The sequence below is a fragment of the Macrobrachium nipponense genome, chromosome 6 (assembly GCF_015104395.2).
Source record: "Macrobrachium nipponense isolate FS-2020 chromosome 6, ASM1510439v2, whole genome shotgun sequence".
In the NCBI taxonomy this organism is placed as follows: Eukaryota; Metazoa; Arthropoda; class Malacostraca; order Decapoda; family Palaemonidae; genus Macrobrachium; species Macrobrachium nipponense.
Genome location: NC_061108.1, coordinates 13,895,864 through 13,909,058, shown reverse-complemented (window position 1 = coordinate 13,909,058; position 13,195 = coordinate 13,895,864).

The following is a 13,195-nucleotide window of genomic DNA, read 5'->3' as shown; positions in this document are numbered from 1 at the left end:
AGGGAAGAGGACACACACAGATGTACATGCTGTCTTTATTGCGACGTTTCGTAATTATCAAGTTAATTACATCATCAGGCTGTTAAAATGAAAAATAAAATTTCCTAGTAAAATTGTAAAAACAAAACTAAAAATTAAAAATTCAGAAATGCAAAAGCTAAACAAAAAGTTATTTTCTTACAAGTGTACAAAATATCACATTAAAATTAAGGAAGTTAAATTATTAAAAGGACATACATTAAAATGAAAGATAAATGAACATAAAATAAGCAAAAATTGACAAAAGATTGAAAGCAGCAGTGAACAGTTACAGAACAAAGAAGTTAAGGACCGACCTAGAGGGATGACAGCGTAAAACTAAACGTAAACATAAAAACATAAAATAAACAAACACAAGTCAAGACAAATACAGAGGGGAGGAAGACGTATGGGTGTTCAACGACGGAACAAGTTGTTTAATAAAAGCGATTCTAGAATAACAACCCGCACGACCTTGTTATTCTAGAATCGCTTTTTTTATTAAACAACTTGTTCCGTCGTTGAACACCCATACGTCTTCCTCCCCTCTGTATTTGTCTTGACTTGTGTTGTTTATTTATGTTTTTATGTTTACGTTTTAGTTTAACGCTGTCACTCCTCTAGGTCGGTCCTTAACTTCTTTGTTCTGTAACTGATGCACTGCTGCTTTCAATCTTTTGTCAATTTTTGCTTATTTTATGTTCATTTATCTTTCATTTTAATGTATGTCCTTTTAAAAATAATTTAACTTACCTTAATTTTAATGTGTATATTTTGTACACTTGTAAGAATAACTTTTTTAGCTTTTGCATTTCTGAATTTTTAATTTTGTTTTTAGTTTTGTTTTGTTTTTACAATTTTACTAGGAAATTTATTTTTCATTTTAACAGCCTCCTGATGATGTAATTAACTTGATAATTACGAAACGTCGCAATAAAGACAGCATGTACATCTGTGTGTGTCCTCCTTCCCTTCATTGATGGTTATATATATATATATATATATATATATATATATATATATATATATATATATATATATATATATACGTCCGTGCAAATGTACTATCTACACCTTTGTCTAAACTAAGCCTTTGTATATTAATTCCACAATGCCTGATAACTTTTATTCTTTTATTCACATTCATCATTTTACATTGTGCATTTTTATTTAATTCTTTCACTGGTAAAGCATTGCTGCATATAAACGTCCCACTCATGTTCACCTCATTTTCATCGTTTGCAATGTTTCAAATTTGTTTATCGTCTGACTGCTAATGCAAAGATTACAGATCTAAATTCATTTTACAACTATTTGAAGTCTCACTGTTCGACAATGAACATTCTTTATGAATAAAAAACTGTAATTAATCTTACTGAAGTGAACTTAACATAATTTTGAAATATGATCTTATTCTTTCAGTTATGATCACATGAATAATTTTGGAATGCATTTTCAGTAAGTCCGAGCGACCTGACACAGAATATTCACTTTGTAAAAGCGTACTTTCTTCAGAATGATTAAAATTAAATATTAACGCCCCCGAAGGACTGCTCGTGTGAAGAAAAATGACAAACATTTGTTTAAGAAAAGAGTGTAGACTTCTTATTTGTACAGTTAAGATAAGAGAGGATTTATTTCATTTACTTTCTGAACGAAGAAGCCTCTTGTAGAAAGTGGGTGTTTGTGCTTAGTACCTGATTAAATATATATGTACACACACACACACACACACACGCATTTCCTTGAATTTTTCCTTCTCTTCTTGCTTGGCGGCTGCTATGTGCTGTTTCAACATCATGGCACTAAATTCATTGAATGGGTGATTGTCATACCTATAATCCTTTAATTGTCTTGTCCTTGTATCTGAGATGATTGTCTTAAACCTTTAATTGCACCCATTGATTATGCTTGTTTGGGAAGGTTTCTCATCTTCCAGGTGTGTCGGATTCTAGGTACTAATCGCTTTATAATCCCTATCTGTCAGTTATACGAATCTTCTTGTATTGTCTTTTCCCGCATTTATGTCAGTTTCTGCTCAGTAAAGCAAGAAGAGAAGGAAAAATTCAAGGAACTGGAAAGAACAAGGATCTCTTTCAATCATTCCATCCCGGCTGATTGGAAGGAATCGCTGCGACGGGAAATTTACGAAAAACTACGTAGGACTACAGATGCCCTGAAAAGGAAACTCGACAGAAAACTAAAGAATCTTATTGATAGCAGTGATTGGACTAATTGTGCACGTCAAGATTGTGTTGTTAACTTACCTAGTAAACAAATAAGTGAAATTGTTGTGAGTGCGCTTGGATATAGTTTATCTTTCTTTGTAACAAGTAGACCTTCTGCTTTAATGATTGCGTCATCCCTATGTAAATTTGAAAAATATTGTGATCTTCCTCAAAATCATGTTGACATGATTAAAGGTATTGTTTACGGAGCTGCCAACGTTAAGCATGAAAGTAACTTCCCTGCTCGATATAAGAAAAGTTTGACCGATCTTAAAAAGGACAATACTATCCACATTACAAAAGCTGATAAGTCAAATAGTATAGTAATTTTAGATAAAGCTGACCACATATCACGTATGCATGCCCTACTGGATGATGATGTGACTTAAAAAAAACTAAAAAAAAATCCCCTTGATCAAGTCATAAAAAACTTCAATAGCATAGTGAAAAATATCCTTAAAGATAAAACAAAACTACTAGACAAATTGTCAGTCAAATCTCCTTCGCTACCTTACTTGTACGGATTAGTCACAACGCACAAAGAAAATAACCCTGCGGCCTATTATCAGTACTGTTGGTTCAATTTCATATAAGGTTTCTAAATATATCACCAAGATCTTGTCCCCGTTACTTGGAACCATCTCCGATTCTCATATATATATAATTCTCTAGATTTAGTTGATAAATTAAAAAAAATTGCTCTTTGCCCTACTGATAGATTCGTTAGTTTTGATGTATGTTCTCTTTTTACTAAAGTCCCTATAGACTCTATTTTAGAATATCTTAGTAATGAACTAACTCAGCATGAATTACCTCTACCTATAAGTCACATTATTTCACTCACGAGTTTGTGCATTTGTGATTGTAAGTTTATATTCAATGGTGAATTTTATCAACAATTTGGCATGGCAGTGGGAAATCCTTTATCACCACTACTCTCAAACCTGTACATGGAATTCTTTGAAAAACGCTACTTACTTAATATCATTTATATTCCTGTAAAGTGGTATCGTTATGTTGATGATACTTTAGCTGTTCTGCCTGTCGGTATTGATGTAAATGATTTACTCTCTAAATTAAATAACCAGGTACCATCGATTAAGTTTACTTAGAATTAGATTAAAGAGACAATTGCCTCCCTTTCTTAGATGTTTTGATACATCGAGAACCATTTCAATGTAAATTCCGTATTTATAGGAAACCGACAAACAGCTTAACCTATGTTCATTTCTTCTCAGGCCACCATCTTAACATAAAAATATAAATTTTTTCCTCTATGTTTTACGAGCATTGCACATTGTCAGTCCACAATATTTAGACCAAGAAATTGAATACATAAGAAAAATAGGGAAAGATTTATGCTATCCTTCACATATATTAGATATTTGTTATAATAAAGCCCACAAAAAGTTTTATAGTGTAAGTAACACGCAGAAAGAAAATTCTAAGAACATTCTCAGTTTGCCTTATTTTAACGGATTTGAAACCATTAAATCATTGTTAAAAGCTTTTAATGTCAACCTTGTTTTTTCCTATAATAACACTCTAAAAGGAATGTTAATAAAAAATGGCCCCAGAGAAAGCAACAACATAATATATAAAATTCCATGTATGGATTGTCCTCATTTTTATCTAGGACAGGCTAGCAAAGGCCTAGAAGTAAGGCTAAGCCAGCAAAAATATTCTGTAAAAACTGGGCAAACATCTAATGCAATATTCATTCATTTAAGTGAAAACAAACCACCACCGAATAAATTGGTTTGGTAGTTCAGTCAATTGCAAGGTCAAGAGAGGTCTATTATCACAAAATCTTTTAGAATCTGCTTTAATACTTTAACTTTACTTTTATTGTAATTTCATGTTAGTCGTGGCCTTTTTCATTTAGGCCCTTGTATTTGTAACATGTTTAAGAATGACCTCAAAGATATAATTACTGACTTAAATAAAAATCAGTTGCCTTAGAGTTATCTTTGTTGTAATGTATGCCTGACATGTAGTGGGAATATGGTTTTTTGTTTACCAAGTTCTGAATAGCTGTCACCAATAATCCTTTAATTGTCTTGTCCTTGTATCTGAGATGATTGTCTTAAACCTTTAATTCCACCCATTGTTTATGCTTGTTTGGGAAGGTTTCTCATTTCTCATCTTCCAAGTGTAGTTTGGTCGGAATTCTAGGTACTAAACTCTTTATAATCCCTATCTGTCAGTTATACGAATCTTCTTGTATTGTCTTTTCCCGCAATTATGTCAGTTTCTGCTCAGTGTAAAGGACCGTGTTTAACGTCGAAAGGTCTCGCAGATCCTCCTTCGTTTATTTTTCCTTTTTCGTGGCATATATTTATATATATATATATATATATATATATATATATATATATATATATATATATATATATATATATATGATAAAAACTTAAAAAAATCACAGTAGAATGCATGTGACTTAGGACGCCAAAGCGCTTGGATTTCTGACTATCATTTTCCTGTGGTATTTGCCTTTTATATATATATATGTGTGTGTGTATGTGTGTGTGTGTATGTGTGTGTGTTAAATATACTTATACAGATTTAAATGTTTTGAATCCATCTCTCTCTATCTCTCTCTCTCTCTCTCTGTTTCCGCAGTCCAAGCTTTCTTTAGAGTTCTAACGTATCTTTCCTGCAATTCTCTGACATTTACTGGATATTTATTTGCCCTTCTTTCTCCCCTCCTACTCTATCTCCACCCCTCTCCTTTATCAGTCCTTCTCCCTCACCCTCCCTCCTTCCTTCTACTCCCCCTCCCTCTTTTCCCTTCCCCCTACCCTTTTTCCCCTCCCCTCCCTCCCTTCCCTCCCCCTTTAAGGTTGGGCCTTCAGGTTTCCTAATGGCATAGAGTTTTTGTGGTGTGCAAAAAAGGAAATGCAATACTTTGCGGCTTTCGATCTTTGAGAGAGAGAGAGAGAGAGAGAGAGAGAGAGAGAGAGAGAGAGAGAGAGAGAGAGAGAGATGTGGGAAAATGGCTAGCCATAGAGGGTAAGGAATCTATTAACAAGGAAGATGATTTTGACATACAATTTCCTTTAGCTTTATCATCTATATCCGTCTTGTGTTCTGTTACTGCTTTGTATGTATACAGGAAATACAGCACCTATTCATATATCCATATGCCCTATTGGCAGTGATGTATATTGGAAATGTATACTTGTAAGTCTCTTAGAAGGCAAAACCTCTCGGTAAATGGAGGTCTGTCTAGTGTAATAAAGCTAATGGATGTTTTACTATACAGAAAATCTGTATTCCACATTTAATAATTAAGAACTGTTTTTATATAAGGAATTTTTATCGTCAAGTTTTGTATTTCCCAGCTGCCTTGTTTTAAATGTTACTAAAATAGCTCCACTGTACATTTGCAACCAATTAAGCGTTTCTTTGATGAATATAGAGAAAAAGTATGTTATCCGTCGCACAATATAAAAGAAGATATATTGGCTGTCTGTACATCAGTTGCAATATATTAAGTCTTTGAAAGCTCCCATAACCAAGACCCCGGATGCATTCCTGTTCATTCCGAAGGGGAATGGACAGAAGGGGAATTCTGCCAGGAGGGACGAGGGTGAGAGAGGGACGAGGGTGAGAGAGAGAGAGAGAGAGAGAGACCTCTCTCTCTCTCTCTCTCTCTCTCTACCCATATATATTGGAGAGTACCCAATATATATGGGTACTCTCCAAAGATAGATGGCGACATCCGTCCACCCCATATATCCGTAGAATTTTAGAATAGGTGATGGACTCTTGCATGAATAGATGCATCACGTGGTAGGCGATGAAATGGCCACGCTGAATTTATGTCGTCAAAGGTACGCCAGGGTTCGTTAAGCTTTTTTCTCTAATAATTCATTTCGCACTAACTCAATATAGTCGTCTTTTATAATGTGTATTTGAATGCTCAGTATTATGGTTTTACTTGGCCGAACTTTAAAGCACCTAATATTTTTTTATTCTTTCGTTTTTTTAGTCATATTAAACGAGGTGTTCTCGATAAACATTTTTTTTTTCTCGCAGTTATTAGAGATTAGAGGCGTTTGACTTTTTACTTTTCGACTCGTTATATCTTATCGTTTTCCGAGTACATTTGCTTTAATAGTATAGAAGAAATGCTGAGAGACTTACATGCAAGAACTTATACGACACATCACAAAAACAAGCATAAATTTTCCCTTAACCTTAAGAACAGCAGAAAAATGAAAATGGCTTTGAAAACCATTTTGAGTTCCCATCTCTTTTCATAATCTTATTCCCCATTTAAGGTATACATAAAGACACAAACCGCGAACAATAATAAACATGAAAAGAACGGAAATGAGCAGCAAGCATAAAAACAAAAGTGTTCGAGCAGAGAACAGAAATCTTAAGAATGAATGCCTTGAGAAACAAACACATATAAGGGAAAAAAGTGTGAAGCAGAGTATAGAAAATAGTCTTAAGAATGCAATTCCTTCGTCTCCATTCGTACAACGTCTTGGTACGCGGATGCATCACGTTGTTGAATCCTCTATGATGGACTTTTATTGCCTTTTTGGTATCGATTAATGGCCAGAGAGAGAGAGAGAGAGAGAGATGTACCCATTTCACCACCAACTTTCGCAGTTTTTTCTCTCGAGTCTTCATCTTTCGTGAGGCTTTGTCAGAAGACTTCTTACACAAACCAACGCAGCCTTCTCTGGTTCATTAAATAAACATTGCTGGTGTAGACGATTTTTTTTCTAAAAAGATCAGTGAGTTTAATATAAAGATTTTAGCAGCGTTTAAGGTATTGACTTTTACTCATGATTAACTTACGTAAGCTCATAACATTATCGTCTGCAGGAAATTGCTTTCTTTTTTCTTTCTGCCAGAACTGAAAGTGGTTCCTCTGTCTGGCATTTGGGTTGACTGCTGTGCCAATGAATCAATCTTCGTCAATGGGAAATGCTGTGGCGAGTACACATTAATGAATGGTCACATGTGGTTAAACTAGGACTCAACAAACCTGTTTGAATGTACGATCAGTTCGTTGTGGATATATGAACACTTTGACATGACTGCAGATTGAAGAACACATAGGAATTTATGACAAAAGTCACAAGAAGTGTGATGATACCATCTTTAATATATATGATGAAATCAGCGAAGACCTTTCCAGAAGAAATCAGTTTGCATTCGCCTTTAGCTAAGAGGTGTTTCCCTTATTGCAAAACTCCCATGTTTCTTTAATCTTTTATACTTTAACTCTTCCAGAGAATCAGTCTCTTTCCCAAAACTGAATTTCTTTGTTGCAAAACCTTACGTAAATTTTTCAAAGCGGCTTTTATCTATTCCTTTGGGCAAAACTGTTTTCTCAGCAACATTAATCTATTCAGAGATAACATCTCTTGGTTGCTTTACCACCGATAATAAGATCCTTTATGAAGATATATAACTTTTAAGGTAAAAGGAGGAATGAGTCTGGCGTATTTTCATTTTCAATTAAAGCGCACCGTAGGAGAAGATGCATTTCTTCTTTTCCTGGTAACTATCACACGGAAATAAATCTCTCTTATCTCCTCTCTCTCTCTCTCTCTCTCTCTCTCTCTTCTCTCTCTCTCTCTCTCTCTCAACGGGGTGATGTCTGATATGATATGCATTATACTTTCTTCCATATTAAAATATTTTTTTTAATCTGATTATTTTTATCAAAGACAAGGAAGAACAAACGATTAGCTTTAACTAAAAGGGAATCAACATAATTTTTTTTTTTTTTAATTCAGTACTGTTATTAGACTAACCACTAACTTTTCAAAGTGACGTAACTCTTCCTCCGACCTGAAATCCAGTGGATTAGCATATGTGAATCCGCACAGAATTTATTTCGTTTGTATCAAATTCATTTTTATTTTGAGCTTTGGATATTTCAACTTGGATTTTTATGAAGAAAAATTGTTGTACCGTTCTGATACTAGATAATAACTGTGCTTGGGAGATTTTCTCTGACTGAGATTTTGTGGGATTTCTTTTCTTCGAAATCCCAAACGCAAATATTATGTTGAAACAAAAGCACAACTTTATTTTTATTAACCCTCTGAACACCATCTTCTACTGTAATTCTGCCTTCTTTTGAATATTTTCTTAATACAAATTAGTTCCTTGTAATTTCTCGTTAGTCTTAAGATACATTTCAGAAACTTGTCTCTCACAGAACGACTCCTTGAGACTGAGAAATTATCTAATGACAAACTCACACTGAAACTCGCTTCCGTTTTGAAATTACTCTTTAATAATCCTTATTCCTTCCCTATAATTACACGAGGAGCATAATACACTGGGGGGAGCCATTCTTTTCCTTATTTGCTGACAAGGATAATTTGTAAACGTTCATTCATTCCGAGGTAAATAAAGAATGCAAGGTTGGCATTATCAGCGACTAATCTGGAGGGAGATTAAAAGTGTCATGTTGACATAAATGCCTCAACTTGCCTCTTTTCCTTAAGAGGACCTTGGACTCGTTTCATCTCGTTGTGTCGGTTTCATTTCTTTTGCTCAATAACCACCACATCTCTCTCTCTCTCTCTCTCTCTCTCTCTCTCTCTCTCTCTCTCTCTCTCTCGTTTCAAATGTTCTGCCATTCTTTCGATCACCTTCTTCCTCGGCGTCTTTCCTTCCCACCCCGCCCTCCCCCCTTCCGCTTTTCATATGTGAGCTCTCTCTCTCATCTCTCTCTCTCTCTCTCTCTCTCTCTCTCTCTCTATATATATATATATATATATATATATATATATATAAAAGAGATCCTCACGTGAAAATGAAAGGAGGTACCCTGAAGATGACTTTGGAATAAAAAAGTTGAAAGTCTTGGTACCCCCTTCTTTTTCATTTCCACGTGAGGATCTCTTATAAACTTCACCCACGGGACCATTGTGGAATTGCAATATATATATATATATATATATATATATATATATATATATATATATATATATATATATATATATATATATATATATATATATAATATATAACGAATGCGTCTAATAATTGTCATGAAAAAAAAATAATGTTATTTCTAACGAAAAGTCAAAAGAGAGTGTTTCTAAGGAGAGAGAGAGAGAGAGAGAGAGAGAGAGAGAGAGAGAGAGAGAGAGAGAGAGAGGAAAAAAACTACAACCAGGATTTTTATCACGTATCATGTTTATTAGAACTGTAAATATAAATCTGCTCACGTATTTTCAGACATAACGCACGTCCGAAAACGCTAAACGTCTTTATTTTCCCATTGTACTTTAATGCCTCCCAGCGCCATGAAATAAAAATGGTTGTGTTATATTACGAAGACAAATAAGCATCAGGAATCAGATCACGAACGAGAAAGGATTTGTTCTTACCAGTAATAGAGAAATATATTATAATAGTTTTTATTATTTTTTTAAAAACTTTTCTCCTTTTCGTTTATTTTCGTTTGGTTTTTACCGTACTTCCTCTCTGCCGTGACAGACAAATCAGATTATGAATGCAGACCTCTTTCAGTTATGAATTCCCCGGAGTGTTCCTATAAACAGATTCTGAATATTTTCTAAAAAAAAACTTCACACTTAGAACCGCAATACAGAAGCTAGAAAAATGCTAGAAGCCTAAAAAAAGTATGGGTTAAAAATAGCAAGAAAGAAACTAATCTCTCCTTACCAGTTTTTTGAATGACTTTCATTCCTAAGCTATGACCTTTTATTGGTGTTCATTTATCTCTTCAGGAATTACTATTTCTGCATTGAAAGGAATGAGACTGCATACCTTCAGAAGGATGTCCTGTGCTCCTTTGCATTCACAGAGGCATTTTAATTTCAATTTGCATTCTCAGTGGAATATTATCTCGAGGTACACTCAGAATATGAAGGTCTAGAGTTCTGATGTATCGTCCTCAGTCCCTTAAGGCTGACAGTTATTTTGATGAATCGACTGGGTTTCAGGGTAACAGTAGTTAACAGGACGACTGGATGAAGTTTCCGTAGCACGAACGTTTAGACTCGAAGGCATTCTCATAGAAATGCCTAAGAGTTGAAGAAAAAGATCCAGCACTCTGTGTTGTGTTTTCCAGTAATCATATGCGTCTCTCTCTCTGTCTCTGTCTCTGTCTCTGTCTCTCTTTATATATATATATATATATATATGATATATATATATATATATATATATATATATTGGTGTGTGTGTGTATGTATGTTATATTATATATATCTATAATATGTATACATGATACTATATATATATATATATTATATATATATGATAGATTATAGATATTATGTAGCTTATATATATATAGTATATGTGTGTATGTATGTTATGTATATATTATATGCTATATCTATTATAATATATTATCTATTCTATTACTATCTCACGTGTGTATTCCTAACTACCTATCTCTATTATATATATCTATACTAATCTAATATATATAGATATATATCATATATATATTTATACCAGTGTGTATATACATACATTACATATATATATATAGATATCATATATTATTATATATAATAATATATATATATAATATATATATAATATTATAATGTACCTGTGTGTGTGTCTTACTATATCACAGATAAGGTAAATAAGGCCTTCCCCCAGCGTGAAACCGTAAACAACTGTTGAATGGTAAACAATGTTAGCTTTTCATCACCAGTGAAAGTTTACGCCCAAAGTAAATAATAATTCCTTTATCGTAGCTCTAAGTTACGTAAAAGTAAGAAACAAAATCGGCTCAGGTCAGATTGTTTCCGTTCCTTTTTTTTTCTCTCTTTTTTTAACTCTCATTTTCCTACAAAGGACACCAACTAGGTCTCCGGGCATTAGTCGGTATTAATCCGGTTTAATGGTCTATAAACCCAGATGAAAAGCCGCGGCTTTCATTGTTATTTCACATTTTAGGCCCTCGTAAAATTTATAATTACATTCCACAGCATGAATACGTTTGGCCGATTAACAGGGCAGCCTTTGGTAATACAGGAAAGAAGCATTCATCCTCTTTGGGGTGGTTTTTTATTTCACTTAATCTTCATTCATTTTACATTGAGATTTTCACTTCTTCTTTCGTTAGACGTTGATTTGTTTTAGTTTGTTTGTTTGTATGGTGTTTTAACGTTGCAGGGAACCAGTGGTTATTCAGCAACGGGACCAACCAACGGCTTTACGTGACTTCAGAATCACGTCGAGAGTGAACTTCGATCGCCAGACATGCACATATCTAACCCGTCAGTGGAATGCCCGAGAAACGAACTCGCGGCCACCGAGGTAACAGGTCAAGACCATACCGATCACTCCACTGAGGCGCTATGTTTTAGTTGACTATGAAAAAAATGTCAATAATTATTAAAAATAAACAAATATTTCCACAGACGGTTCAGCTGGTATAAGCTAATAAATTCAGTGATTAACAAACGCTCAGAAAAAGAGAGAGAGAGAGAGAGAGAGAGAGAGAGAGAGAGAGAGAGAGAGAGAGAGAGAGAGCATCAAGGTATTCCAATTTAATATATTCATAGTCAACGCCATCCCCAGCTTTCCTCCTCAGACACTTTCCCTTCGCAAACAAGTGATGTCTCAGCTACCAAAATATTGCACTGCCTCTTGTGACGCTTTATTCACACCTGAACAGTCGCTTTGATCTTCCTGGGTCGGATTTCAAGTCCAGTTATGCCACCCGAGATGAACAGGTCACTCGTGTCAAGATGTCTGCTTACATAAACATGTCACGCATAATATCAAGATTTGTGCTGATGCTGGTTGGCAAGAAAGGAAACAGTTGTTCCATACTATAGGGGGACAACCCTTGAAAAGAGAAGCCAATGGATCTGCCAACTATAATTAGTTCACGGCACCCTGCATCTGGTATCTAGCCCCGTCCCTTACGACGCTCCTGATTGGCTAGTGATCAAAACAGTCACAGGGCTGAAACTCCCAGTCTCTCCTAACAGAGAAAAAGAGAGAGAGAAAAATAGAGAAAGAAATTTAGGAAGAGATAAAAATGAGAAATTGAGAGAAAACATAGAAAAAGAGAGAAAAATAGAGAGAAAAAATGAGCAATCACCCTTCCCCCTTTCTGAATCTGCTTCTTCTTCCTCTCCTCCTCGTGGTCTTCAAATTCTTGGGGATCTGAATCTGATACTTCTTCTCCATTACTCCCTCTCCTCCCACTACTTTTCTTCGAGGAAAACTGAGGTGTAAGGAAAATTACAACTTTTGAAAGACATGTTCGTCAGGTGAGGTCGGAGCGGAGGTGTTTACTCGGTGACTGCTGTTGAGGGGCTGGAGAGTTTCCAACCCTATGAGTGCTGATCACTAGCCAATCAGGAGCGTCGTAAGTGATGGGGCCTGGATAATAGATGCACGGGAGCTGTGAATTAACTATAGCTCTCGGTACCCATTTGTAAATGGGTTGGCTGGGTAGGCGGCGGGCGTGAATCGAACCCCAGACATGGCAAATGACAGCTCAGTACTATACCAGTCAGCCGCATCAGAAAGACCCATGATAAACGTATATCGCTAATGTCGAATTTCATCAAAGATGAGGTGGGCTTATGGTACTCATTTGCCAAAGTAAGAGTAGGAAAAGCAAGGCTAGATTAATTAATCAGTAAAAAAGTTAGTCGCCCAAATAATGATAACTAGATACTCAGGGTATTTAAATTGCAAAAACGATTTCGTTTTTAAATTCTGCTCAAAGTCAACCGGAGAGGCACTAGTTACAAAAGCCATTCTGCTTTCTCTTACAATAGCCTTTGTATTTAAATCAAGTAAGAGTTCCAATGAAATATGAGTTTATTTATTACAATGTGGTCAGACATACCTTAGACCTATCAAAGCTACAAAAGTAATCTTTATCCTCGTCAGCTCAGAGTCGAACTTAAGCAATTTTCTCGTATCCTAACTACTTGAATATTTAGTTTTTC